Here is a 13,853-nt window from a genome sequence, read left to right as displayed (position 1 = left end):
CCACTCATGATGAGGCAATGGGTTTAGTGTGGCCTCTTTCACGATGTAGCACTTGTTTTTCACTCCTTGAGAGCGTTGGGCTGCAATTGGCTGGTGAAAGGCAGGTAACTAGATTTCTTCGAGTGCTTCAGGATCTTCTCCCCCATCTGGCAGATTGGGCATTCTGGACAGTGCATCAGCATTGACATTCTTGTGCCCCGCTCGGTACTTGATGGTAAACTCGTAGATAGACAACCGGACCATCCATCTCTGCACCAGCGCACCCAGCTTTACGGCTTCCAAGTGAGTCAATGAGTTGTTGTCCGTGAAGATGGTAAACTTGGCCGCAGCTAGGTAGTGCTTGAATCGTTCAGTTACCGCCCAGACTATGGCAAGGAACTCCAGTTTAAAGGAGCTGTAATTGTCAGGGTTCCTTTCAGTGGGATGAAGCTTCCTGCTGGCAAAGGAGATCACCTTTTCTTTGCCATTTTGTACCTGTGACAGTACCGCTCCAAGTCCCATGTTGCTAGCATCAGTATAAAGGAAAAATGGTTGGTCATAGCCTGGGTAGGAAAGAACTTCATCTCCTATGAGAGCCAACTTCAATTGAGTGAAGGACCTTTCCAGTTCCTCATTCCATTCAAATGTAGGACTCTTCTTTCTGACTTTCTTGGGCTGGCCCACGAGAAGGTTTTGCAGAGGTGCTGATATCTCAGTGAAGCCGTTGATGAACCTTTGGTAGTAGCCCACCAACCCGAGGAATTGACATACCTCAAGGACATTGCTGGGCTTCTGCCAGTCCCGGATGACAGTGACTTTGTCAGGGTCCAGTGCCACGCCTTCTGAGCTCACTACAAGGCCTATGTACTGCACCTTGGACTTCAGGAGGTGGCATTTGGATGGCTTCACTTTCAGGCCAAAGCTTGACAAAACAGGGCTTCAAACACCTCAGCCAGGTGCTCCAAATGGTGTTCATTAGAGTTGAGCGAAACGAGTCGAAAAAATTCAAAAGTCGCCGACTTTTGGCAAAGTCGGGTTTCATGAAACGAAACCCGACCCTAGGATGAGGTCGGCCACGAGGTCGGCGACTTACGCGCCAAAAGTCGCGTTTCAAAAGTTTGTTTTGCGCTCTTTTTCAGCCAATCAGGATCCACGGACACTGTGGGCAACATGATGACATAGGCACGGGTCACCACCATCTTTCAGAAGGGCATGCAAGTGATTGGCTTGCTTTGGTGGGCGTCACAGGGGGTATAAAAGGGCGTGCATGCCGACCGCCATCTTACTTCTGCCGATCTTAGTATAGGGAGAGGTTGCTGCTGATTCTGTAGGGAGAGCGTTAGGCAGGGAAGAAGACAAAAAAACTGCTTCTGCTGCTGGCGATTTGGCCTGCACAACACACCAGTCACTGTGTGTGCAGTGAAGGGGAGGCTATATAGTGGTGTATCAGTGGTGTTGGTTGTTGGGCTGCCTTCTAAGGCTTCCTGACATTCCTGCATTGCTGTTTACCCACTGCTCCGCAAAATGCTTTTTTAAAAGCAATCCCAATTTTTTTTTTTGTCCTGCTGAGAAGACAAAAAAACTGCTTCTGCTGCTAGCAATTTGGCCTGCACAACACACCAGTCACTGTGTGTGCAGTGCAAGGGGAGGCTATATAGTGGTGTATCAGTGGTATTGGTTGTTGGGCTGCCTTCTAAGGCTTCCTGACATTCCTGCATTGCTGTTTACCCACTGCTCCGCAAAGCCTGTCACATAGCGCTCAGATATTCATTGGGCCTCACACAATCCAAAAGTGTCCAGTGTCCAAAAGTGTGTGCAGAGATTCAAAATCTCCCTTATCCTCTAGTCACTTTGGTCACAGCTGTGCCATCGAGCCTGTCACATAGCGCTCAGATATCAGTGGGCCTCACACAATCCAAAAGTGTCCAGTGTCCACAAGTGTCTGCAGAAATTCAAAATCTCCCCTGTCCTATAGACACCTTGTACCTTGTTTTACATTACTATATAGTTTGTTGGATTTTGTCTACATTTCTACCAAAAATGAGGAAGGCTGGTGGAAGAGGCCGTGGAATTGGGCGGGGGTTGGCAGCTGGTAATGATGGTGTTGGTGGTGGATCTGATGGTAGTGGCAAGAGCAAAATAGGACCGAATGCAGGAGGTGCTGACCCTGCGTCATCGTCTGGCTACATAAGGCCTCGAACGCTTAGTTTTCTAGGAGTTGGCAAACCGCTTTTAAAGCCAGAGCATCAGGAAAAAGTTTTGTCTTACATTGCTGACTCAGCCTCCAGCTCTATCACCTCCTCTTCTTCAGTTGTAAAAAGTAAAAGCACTGAGTCGTCATTGGAGGCTCATGTTCATGAACCACACCTTTCCTTGTGTCCTTCACCCCAACCAAGATTGAAGGATGACGCAGGCCATATTACTGATTACTCCATGGAGCTGTTTTCACATACCATGCTTGGATTATCAAGTGAAATGGTGAATTACCCAGGCCAAGATGAATCTGACATGGAGTGCACTGATGCACAGCCGCTGATGGATGATTCTGCTGGTACATTCATCAGAGCACTACATTGTCCTCGCAGTGTACAGAGCCAGATTCTGACCCTGATGTGACTCAGGTGCCTCTTCCCGCACACTATACCACCATACAAGGTGACACAGAGGAAGGTGCACATGACATAGAAGAGGAGGTGATGGATGACCCAGTTGTAAACCCAGATTGGCATCCATTGGGGGAAGAGGGTGCTGCTTCCAATAGCTCAGATGAGGAGCATCCACAGCAGACATCGACATCGCAACAGCTGTTATCTGGCAGGCCCGGAGCACTCCAAAGACAGGTTCCAAACATCAAAAGAGTTGCTGGACAGCTTGTCCAGAGGGTCAAAAGATCACAGCGTGCTAGGCCGCAAAATGTCTGCCAAAGTAGGAAGAGTGCAGTGTGGCACTTTTTTGAACAAAATCCTCATGATCAGGCCAAGGTTATCTGTAAGAAGTGCGCAAAGACCTTTAGCCGAGGGAAAAATCTGAAAAATTTGAATACCAGTTGCATGTTTAGACATTTAAACAGCATGCACTTGCAAGCGTGGACACAACACCAAACCTCAAGTGCCACATGTGCAACTGATCACAACGAAGGTAGTCAGCAACGCTACATTGTTTCCCCCACTGTAAGCCCACCGGTTAGCACAGCAGCAAATGTTGAGGTGTCGTTGCAAGACCACAGCAGTCAGGGAATCCCACTGTTATATCAACGAAAGACTGATTCTAGGCCATCAGAAAGAACACCAACTCCATCACCATCATCAACCCTCTCTCAGTCCGCCCTGTCCACCGCTACTTCCACCATATGCAGCTCTCAAGTCCAGCTCACCCTCCCAGACACTATGAGTATGTCAAGAAAGTACTCAGTCTCTCATCCGCGTACACTGGGTTTGAACGCCCACATTGCCAAACTAATCTCGTTTGAGATGATGCCCTTTCGGTTGGTGGAAAGCACAGCTTTCCGCGAACTCATGGCCTATGCAGTACCACGCTATGACCTACCCAGTCGCCACTTCTTCTCTCGCAAAGCCATCCCAGCCCTCCACCATCATGTGAAAGACCGCATTGTCCATGCACTCAAGCAGTCAGTGAGCGGAAAGGTGCACCTCACAACTGATGCATGGTCCAGTCGGCATGGCCAGGGCCGTTACGTGTCCATCACTGCGCACTGGGTTAATGTGGTGGATGCAGGGTCCACAGGGGACAGCAGTGGTGGGACAGTGCTGCCTAGCCCACGGTATAGGAAACAGTTGGCTGTAGGCGTTCGACCCTCCTCCTCCTCCTCCTCCTCCAGAAGCGAAAGCTCGTCCACAGAGCGCAGTCGTACGAGCACTCCATCTGCAGCTGCCACTGTTGCACACGATGTGTCCCCCTATCGAGCAGCTAGTGGAAAGCGTCAGCAGGCTGTGTTGCAGATGATGTGTTTGGGCGACAGACACACCGCCGAGGTGCTGGCCGAGTACTTGAAGCGACAAACTGAGTCATGGCTGGGCAGTGTACATCTTGAGGCAGGCAAGGTAGTTAGTGATAACGGCCGTAATTTTGTGGCAGCCATAGCCCTTTCAAAACTCAGCCACATACCTTTCTTGGCTCACACCTTGAACCTGGTGGTGCAGTGCTTCCTCAAAAATTATCCGGAGTTAACAGCCCTGCTCCAGAAGTTGCGAAGACTGTGGGTGCACATCCGCCGGTCGCCTGTACACTCCGTTCGTATGCAGAAGCTGCAGCGATTGCTCCACCTTCCCAACCACCGCCTCATTATCGACATTGCAACAAGGTGGAACTCCACCCTGCACATGGTGGAGCGGCTGTGCGAGCAGAGGCAGGCCATAATGCATTTGTGGGAGGATACACGGCCAGGCACTTTGAGAGCAGACATGGAGTTGACAGGTGTGCAGTGGTCGAAGCTGAAAGACCTTTGTAAAGTCCTTCAGTGTTTTGAGGAATGCACATGGCTGGTAAGCGCCGACGACGCCATCCTAAGCATGAGCATCCCACTTATGCGTCTGCTCATGCAAACTTTGACGCACCTTAAGGAGCAGGCGTCTGCAGCCAATGTTGATGAGGAGGAAGAGGAGGAGGGAATCCTTGATGACATTCAGCCATTGTCTGCTCAGGGACCTCTCCTGGACGAGGTGGAGGAAGAAGAGGAGGAGGAGGATGATGATGGGGATGATTACTTAGGGGAGGAGGATGCATCTCGTGGGGCAAGTGAAAATGTTGGAGTGGCAAGGTCTGGTACAGGGTTTGTGCGTGACTGGAGGGATGTGAATTTGCCAGAAAGTGCTCCTCCACCCAGCACTCGCAGTGCATCATTGACACCGGGAACATTGGCCCACATGTCAGATTATGCCTTGCGGATCCTAAAAAGGGACCCCCGCATTGCCAAAATGATGAACGATGACGACTACTGGTTGGCCAGCATCCTGGATCCACGCTATAAAGGCAAATTACAAAACATCATGCCACAGGAGAACCTTGACCTAATATTGGCTAATAAACAAGCAACTCTGGTAAATCGGTTGCTTGAGGCATTCCCAGCACACAGCAGCGGTGATGGTTCTCACACGAGCCGTACGGGCCGGGGGCAGCTTGGCAGAGGTGTTCGTGGTGCACACAGCAGAAGTGGCGTTGGAGACAGGGGTTTCATGACAATGTTGTGGACTGATTTTTCAAATACCGCTCACACAACTGGTAATACTGCATCGATGGAAAGTGACAGGAGACAGCAGTTGTCAACTATGGTTACAAACTACTTTTCCTCCCATATCGATGTTCTCCCACACAGGTCATTCCCCTTTGACTATTGGGCCGCTAAACTGGACACCTGGCCTGAATTGGCCCAATATGCCTTACAGGAGCTCGCTTGCCCAGCTGCAAGTGTGCTATCGGAAAGAGTCTTCAGTGCAGCTGGATCAATCCTGACAGAAAAAAGGACCCGTCTGTCAACCCAAAATGTGGATGATCTAACCTTCATTAAAATGAACCACGCATGGGTTTCCAAGGATTTTGTCCCACCTTCCCCTGATGACACATAGGGTGACAGAAAAATGGCTTGCTTTGGTCCACCTCTTCCTGGTACTTCACCTATTTCGCCTTTTGCATCAGCTGAATGTCCAACATCAACATATGCCACTTTCTAAAACTCCCTAACTGTGCTGCCTCCCCCCCCCCATGGCCGGGGTCACCACCTAGCGCACGACACCGTGCGAGTGCCGTTGCCCTGGACAGGTGGGTAGGCCGACTCTTGGGCGCGGGCACTGGCACAGGGTCCCTCATAGTGCAATCAAGTGTCTCTGACGGTGGTGGTGCACACCCGCCGTCAGACTCACCGCTGTACTATGAGGGGCCCAGTGCCAGTACCGACGCCCACGAGTGGGCCCCCCTTGCTTGGGCAGGGCCCCAGCATTTGCAATCTTTACCTCTCCCTGCTCCTCCACTGTGTAATCTGGGCCGTCAAATCCATACTGTGCCTGACACCGTCTGAGCCTGCCTCCTGAGACATATATTTTGAATGTGTACGCTATCCATAAATGTTATCTGGGGATACGGTACCCTTTCTAACCTTTGTGCAATCACTTGCAATCCATACTGGGCCTAACACCGTCTGAGCCTGCCTCCTGAGACATATATTTTGAATGTGTACGCTATCCATACATGTTATCCGGGGATACGGTACCCTTTCTAACCTTTGTGCAATCACGTGCAATCCATACTGGGCCTAACACCGTCTGAGCCTGCCTCCTGAGACATATATTTTGAATGTGTACGCTATCCATACATGTTATCTGGGGATACGGTACCCTTTCTAACCTTTGAGCAATCACGTGCAATCCATACTGGGCCTAACACCGTCTGAGCCTGCCTCCTGAGACATATATTTTGAATGTGTACGCTATCCATACATGTTATCCGGGGATACGGTACCCTTTCTAACCTTTGTGCAATCACGTGCAATCCATACTGGGCCTAACACCGTCTGAGCCTGCCTCCTGAGACATATATTTTGAATGCGTACGCTATCCATACATGTTATCCGGGGATTCGGTACCCTTTCTAACCTTTGTGCAATCGCGTGCAATCCATACTGGGCCTAACACCGTCTGAGCCTGCCTCCTGAGACATATATTTTGAATGTGTACGCTATCCATACATGTTATCTGGGGATACGGTACCCTTTCTAACCTTTGTGCAATCACGTGCAATCCATACTGGGCCTAACACCGTCTGAGCCTGCCTCCTGAGACATATATTTTGAATGTGTACGCTATCCATACATGTTATCCGGGGATACGGTACCCTTTCTAACCTTTGTGCAATCATGTGCAATCCATACTGGACCTAACACCGTCTGAGCCTGCCTCCTGAGACATATATTTTGAATGTGTAATCTATCCATACATGTTATCCGGGGATACGGTACCCTTTCTAACCTTTGTGCAATCACGTGCAATCCATACTTGGCCTAACACCGTCTGAGCCTGCCTCCTGAGACATATATTTTGAATATGTACGCTATCCATACATGTTATCTGGGGATACGGTACCCTTTCTAACCTTTGTGCAATCACGTGCAATCCATACTGGGCCTAATACCGTCTGAGCCTGCCTCCTGAGACATATATTTTGAATGTGTACGCTATCCATACATGTTATCCGGGGATACGGTACCCTTTCTAACCTTTGTGCAATCACGTGCAATCCATACTGGGCCTAACACCGTCTGAGCCTGCCTCCTGAGACATATATTTTGAATGTGTACGCTATCCATACATGTTATCCGGGGATACGGTACCCTTACGAACCTTTGTGCAATCACGTGCAATCCATACTGGGCCTAACACCGTCTGAGCCTGCCTCCTGAGACATATATTTTGAATGTGTACGCTATCCATACATGTTATCTGGGGATACGGTACCCTTTCTAACCTTTGTGCAATCACGTGCAATCCATACTGGGCCTAACACCGTCTGAGCCTGCCTCCTGAGACATATATTTTGAATGTGTACGCTATCCATACATGTTATCCGGGGATACGGTACCCTTTCTAACCTTTGTGCAATCACGTGCAATCCATACTGGGCCTAACACCGTCTGAGCCTGCCTCCTGAGACATATATTTTGAATGTGTACGCTATCCATACATGTTATCCGGGGATACGGTACCCTTTCTAACCTTTGTGCAATCACGTGCAATCCATACTGGGCCTAACACCGTCTGAGCCTGCCTCCTGAGACATATATTTTGAATGTGTACGCTATCCATACATGTTATCTGGGGATACGGTACCCTTTCTAACCTTTGTGCAATCACGTGCAATCCATACTGGGCCTAACACCGTCTGAGCCTGCCTCCTGAGACATATATTTTGAATGTGTATGCTATCCATACATGTTATCTGGGGATACGGTACCCTTTCTAACCTTTGTGCAATCACGTGCAATCCATACTGGGCCTAACACCGTCTGAGCCTGCCTCCTGAGACATATATTTTGAATGTGTACGCTATCCATACATGTTATCCGGGGATACGGTACCCTTTCTAACCTTTGTGCAATCACGTGCAATCCATACTGGGCCTAACACCGTCTGAGCCTGTCTCCTGAGACATATATTTTGAATGTGTACGCTATCCATACATGTTATCTGGGGATACGGTACCCTTTCTAACCTTTGTGCAATCACGTGCAATCCATACTGGGCCTAACACCGTCTGAGCCTGCCTCCTGAGACATATATTTTGAATGTGTACGCTATCCATACATGTTATATGGGGATACGGTACCCTTTCTAACCTTTGTGCAATCACGTGCAATCCATACTGGGCCTAACACAGTCTGAGAATGATAGATGGGGCCCACCGTACACTGGAACATTCCAAAGGTGGACATCAGACACTGGAGCAGCATTTACAGGGCCCATTATACACTACATCATTAGAAATGGGGCCCATTATGTTTGGAGCATTATTTGGGCCCATAAGACAGTAGAGCTTCATCCATGGGGACCAACATATACTGTAGCATTATGTGGAGCTCATCATATACTGTTTCAAACATTATATGGGACCAATGATTCTGTATGGAGAAATAGATGGGCCTCGTCATGAGATGTAAAAAGTGAGGTATTTTTCATTGTACTATACCGCTATTTCTCTGCCGTATCGGAGCATGATGAGTTGTGGTATGTGTTAAAGGGGCGCTCTTTCGTCCAGGGCACATGAAAACCTGGAGCCAGCCCTCCCCCCCCCACAGTCTGTAGCCAAATAACCCCCATTTTTCAGTGCGTAACTTGTATTATGAAGTTAATTAAGGTTGACAAGCTTAAGTAAGAAGAATTGATGCTTTTGGCATTCAAATGGGCACTGTTGGTGTGTTTCCTGTCCTCCTCTCACTGCTGACTTTTATTCCCCATTGACTTACATTGGGTTTCGTGTTTCGGGACGACCCCGACTTTTCCCTATAATCGAACGATCTTGCTCGACCCGAATTTTGGAAAAGTCTGGTTTCACGAAACGAAACGCGACCCTAAAAAAACAAAAGTCGCTCAACTCTAGTGTTCATAAGTCTTGGAGAAAACAATGACGTCATCAAGGTACAACAGAACTGTCTCGAAGGTCTTGTGTCCAAGACAGCACTCCATTAACCGTTGAAATGTCCCTGGGGCTGTGGTGAGCCCGAACGGCATGTAGGTAAACTCACAGAGGCCCAGTGGTGTAGTAAACGCTATTTTCTCTTTGTCTGCCTCTGCTATGGGAACCTGCCAATACCCACTAGTGAGATCTAAGGTGGAAAAAAGTTAGCAGCTTTCAGTGCAGCTAATGACTCTTCAATTCTGGGTAATGGATAGGCATCCTTATGTGTAATGCTGTTAATTTTCCTGTAATCAACACACATTCTCATGGTACCATCTTTCTTTTTCACAAAGACTATTGGAGCTGCCCAGGGGCTACAACTATCTCTGATCACCCCAGCTTCTTTCATCTCTCGCAACATACTCTAGGCTCATTTATATTGTGTTGGGGGTATAGGCCGGTACCTCTCTTTAATGGGTGGATGATTTCCAGTGGGGATATGGTGTTGGACCCCTTTTGCCTTCCCAAAGTCTAGAGGATGTTTGCTGAATAATACTCATTCATACTCTTGAGCCACCCATCCTTTTGGTGTGAAGGGGTGGAGTCAGTGCCCACATGTAGCTGCTGGCACCACTCCAGCTGTTTTGCAGAGCCATTGTCCTCTGCCTGGTCGGATGAGACCAAGGGTTCTGCTGTCTGAATTGTGTTGTTATTGATGGTGAACAGCTTAGCAACTGTGGCATACCGAGGTATTGTGGCCTCCTCCTCCCCACAATTTAAGATGCGTACAGGTACTCTCCCCTTGTGGACATCAACTACCCCTCTTGCTGCCAGGACAGTGGGCCAGCTATCAGAGTACACTGGTTCTACCAGGGCTTGGTAATCTCTTCCTCTGAGGCCAATGGCTGCCCGACACCAAATCAACATTTCACTTCTTGGGGGTACTGCAATGGGGAATGAATCATTCACTCTGACACAACCAACTTCTCCGCCAGATAGCTCTACCTGCTGTCTTTGCATCAGGGCCTTGATCTCCTTCTTCAGGACTAGTTGCTCACTGGAACCAGCATTCTCAGCGACCTGTTGCAACATAACAATAACCTCGGCAAGACAATTTTCTATTACATTAGTACCTAAGGTTACCATTGAGTTACATTCTCGTCGATCAATTTCTACAACTATCTGACCATGAGATTTTAATTCCACTCGCCCCACCTTAATGGTCATCTCTTTACATCCCACTTGTGGCAAAGACTGACCACTGCTGGCAACTACTGTCAGCTCATCACTTGGGTCACAAGTAAGTTCAGAATCAGCCTAATACCATTGGTAGAGAATATATGTCCTAGTAGTCACCTGAGAGCCGTTGTCCAGTAAAGTGTTCAGGGGGATGCCATCAATCACCACCGGGAGGACCGGTCGCCCTCCAACGTACTTGGCTTGCCAATTCTTTGGGCCTGCATGTCCTACTCCTGGGGGTTGGCCCTCTGCCCCAGGGGTTGCCCGTTTAAATAACAGAATCTTGAGATGTGGCCTGCTTTGCTGCTGTGCTGGTGTCAAAGGTGCTCCTCAGCTTAGCCAGAACTTTCTTAGGCTACTTTCACACTTGCTTTTTTTTGCGCTGCACTGCGTGAGCAGTGCAAACGCACATAAAAAACGCATCATGCATTTGTATGCTTTTTTTGCCCATGGTTTTTTTTTTTAAAAATGCATGCTTTTTTTGCGCTGACGTGCGCATTACCATGCGCACGTCAGCGCTCCCATAGACGATAATGTGTTTTTGGGTGAATTTTGTGCGCACTGCGTGCACATGCGTTTTTTTGACAGGTCGGACGCACAAAAAATGCAACAGGATGCTTTTTGTGCACCCGGGCGCACACTACAAAAAAACGCATGCGCATATAAACGCGTACAATCGCATGTCTATGCGCACCCATGTTAAGTATAGGAAAAAAAATGCATGCATTTTTTTGCGCAAAAACACAGCGCAAAAAATGCAAGTGTGAATCCAGCCTTAACAGTCTCTTTATCAGTGTACTGCTAGTACTTTACTTCTCTTTGAGCTGCACCAGTTAGCTGTCCAATAAGGATGTTTACTTTTTGATTTCAGACAGAGGATACACTTCACAAAAACTGCACAGTCTCTCCTTGAAATCATTCAGGGTATATGACTCCCCTGAGTACTGCAGTAGCCAGGCCACTCCCGGTATCTATGTCATTGATAGCGGCATTATGGGGGCTGCGGCGGTGGTCGCTTGATCTTGCTGCGCTCTGGGAGCTGCGCTGGCCACTGGATTCTGCTGAGCGATTGAGGCTGCAGCTGCACCTGTTCCTGCATCTTGCGGCGCTAAGGGGGCTACGGCGGTGTCCACCGCTGCATCTTCTAACACATTAGACATTCTCTTCCCCCCCCTAATTAACTTTAGCCAGGCTCTGAATTCCCTCTGGCTTACCAGGCTATAGCTCCGCAGGCTGGATGAACAGTGCACGCCGGGATTCCAGGCCTCAGCGCCTTGCTTCCCGCCAGCTGATATCTTCACGCGCAGCCCTTCACTTTTCACACTCTCTCAGGCTCCGCCCACAACGGCACACCCCTTTCTGCTTCCTGCATGCCATGTGGCATGGTAATGGCCGTAATTGCACAATCCAATACAGTCACCGGGCTTCAATATTCTGTTCGTGATTCCAAGTTTGAGTGCCTGCCAGGGCAGTGGGGTGCTCGGTACCAGGCCGCTTCTTAAAGGGGCAGTGTCACAGCAGCGGTGACCCGGTCTGTGGCTCTGGGTGTCCAATAAAAGGGATATATTTACAAGGGAATGGAAAAATAAAGAATTTTTGGAATAGGTTTCATGACACCACCTGTGGTATCTGGTCAGAAGGGACCAGCGCAGCAATGTATAACCACTGGGATTGATAATGATGCAGCAGAGTTGGTAAAGCTCCCCACAGGCAGAGCTGAGTTCCAGAGCAGGTGAAAGATGTTGAAGAATTTAGATGGTGATGTAGTGTGGAGCAAGGATCTAGCAGTGCTGAGAAGGTGATGCAGGAGGAATTCAAAGGACACAACAGAGTGAAGTTTCTTTTACCTTTTACTGGGCTTTGTAGGCACAGTCCAGGATTCAGATTACAGATGGTACAGGAGTTGATCAGCCTGGGAGCAATTTGGGAATCTCTCTATGCAGACGGGTTGTGAGGTCTCCTTTCTAGCGCTATTCTGAAGTGCTTGCGGCTCTGAACTCCACACAAGTTCCTCTTTCTGTCTGTTACTTAGAACTCCACTCGCATGACAGGTAGCTGTAGCCGTGTTCATCAACTGCCCTTATTGGCGTCTCTGGCTCACACGTTGCTACTGTGTCGTCGAGTCTCAGTTGGGCACAGAGCATTTACAGTCTCTGTTCCTCCGGTTTCTGCTGTGGAACCGTTAGTATCCACACAGCCTCGGACTCCGGTGTCCAGCCAATGCGCTTCAGCTTAGGGGTGAGCTCTGCTTTAGCTCCAGTCCCCAGCTGTTAGGTTCAGAGCTCCGTATGCTGGCCTGGAGTAGGAACTGTCTTGTGTGCTGGAATTACCTGATAAAGAGATCCTTTCACTGCTTCCAGGCATGACATCACTCTCCCTGGAGGGAAGCAAGGCCATTGTGGCAACCATACTCCTGGGGGTGCCACACCATCATTTGGAAACATTGAAGTTGTTAATTAACAACATTGATGTTGTATAATTAAAGAGTTACCTACTTTGACAGTTATTATGGTTAGTAATATTTGAGGGAAAGTAGTTATGCTGACAGCAATGTGAGATGAGAACTACAACTGCAGATGTGTTTGTAATGAGATAAAGTCCATCTCTGGAATGAGTGCAGGAGAGCAATCTGTCAGTCATTACTTGTCTCATACTGTAACCCCCTGTGATTTAGAATAAGCTCTGGAGGCAGATACTCGGGGAGATCTGGCCCATAGATTTTACCATTTTATTTAAATGTTAAGGCTAAGTTCACACTTGCGTACCGGGGCTCTGTGGACGACTGCATACTTCCTCTCTGAAGCTCCGCCCACTTCCACACTTCTTCTTTTTACATCTGCCTACTTCTGCGTGCGTCCTTCATACCTATCTTTAACATTGGGCATGCAAGACATGCAGATTTATGCTGATGCGTCGTTTTGATGACCCCGGCCGACCGCACGGGAAGGCAAAAAGCTGCATTCCCTAGCGGTCAGCGGGCATGTCAAAATGATGCATCCACATATATCTGTATACATCAGCATGTCATGCATACCCAATGTTAAAGATAGGTACGCAGGATGCATGCAGAAGTAGGTGGACCTAAACATAAGAAGTGCGGAAGTGGTCAGAGCTTCAGGGAGGAAGTACGCAGCCATCCGCAGAGCCCCGGTACTAAAGTGTGAACGTAGCCTTAGTAAAATGTGGATTTCTCTGGAATAAGATACAGTCATATGTTAAAGTTTGGGCACCCCTATTAATGTTAACCTTTTTTCTTTATAACAATTTTGGTTTTTGCAACAGCTATTTCAGTTTCATATATCTAATAACTGATGGACTCAGTTATATTTCTGGATTCAAATGAGGTTTATTGTACTAACAGAAAATGTGCAATCTGCATTTAAACAAAATTTGACCGGTGCAAAAGTATGGCCACCTCAACATAAAATTGACATTAATATTTCGTAGATCCTCCTTTTGCAAAAATAACAGCCTCTAGTCGCTTCCTGTAGCTATTAATGAGTTCCTGGATCCTA

The 13,853-nt window shown here is 48.3% G+C and overlaps 1 pseudogene; it reads right to left on the bottom strand.

Moving 5' to 3' along the window:
- The window catches only part of LOC141091199 (cyclin-dependent kinase 13-like), a 28,703-nt pseudogene extending 18,377 nt beyond the window's left edge, over positions 1 to 10,326 (bottom strand).
- Positions 10,327 to 13,853: the final 3,527 nt, after the last annotated feature.

This window comes from Dendrobates tinctorius, unplaced genomic scaffold, assembly GCF_039654945.1.
Source record: "Dendrobates tinctorius isolate UK_male_01 unplaced genomic scaffold, ASM3965494v1 ptg000049l, whole genome shotgun sequence".
Lineage (NCBI taxonomy): Eukaryota > Metazoa > Chordata > Amphibia > Anura > Dendrobatidae > Dendrobates > Dendrobates tinctorius.
The sequence above is the reverse complement of the archived record's forward strand: the minus strand, read 5'-3'. Positions and strand labels throughout refer to the sequence as shown.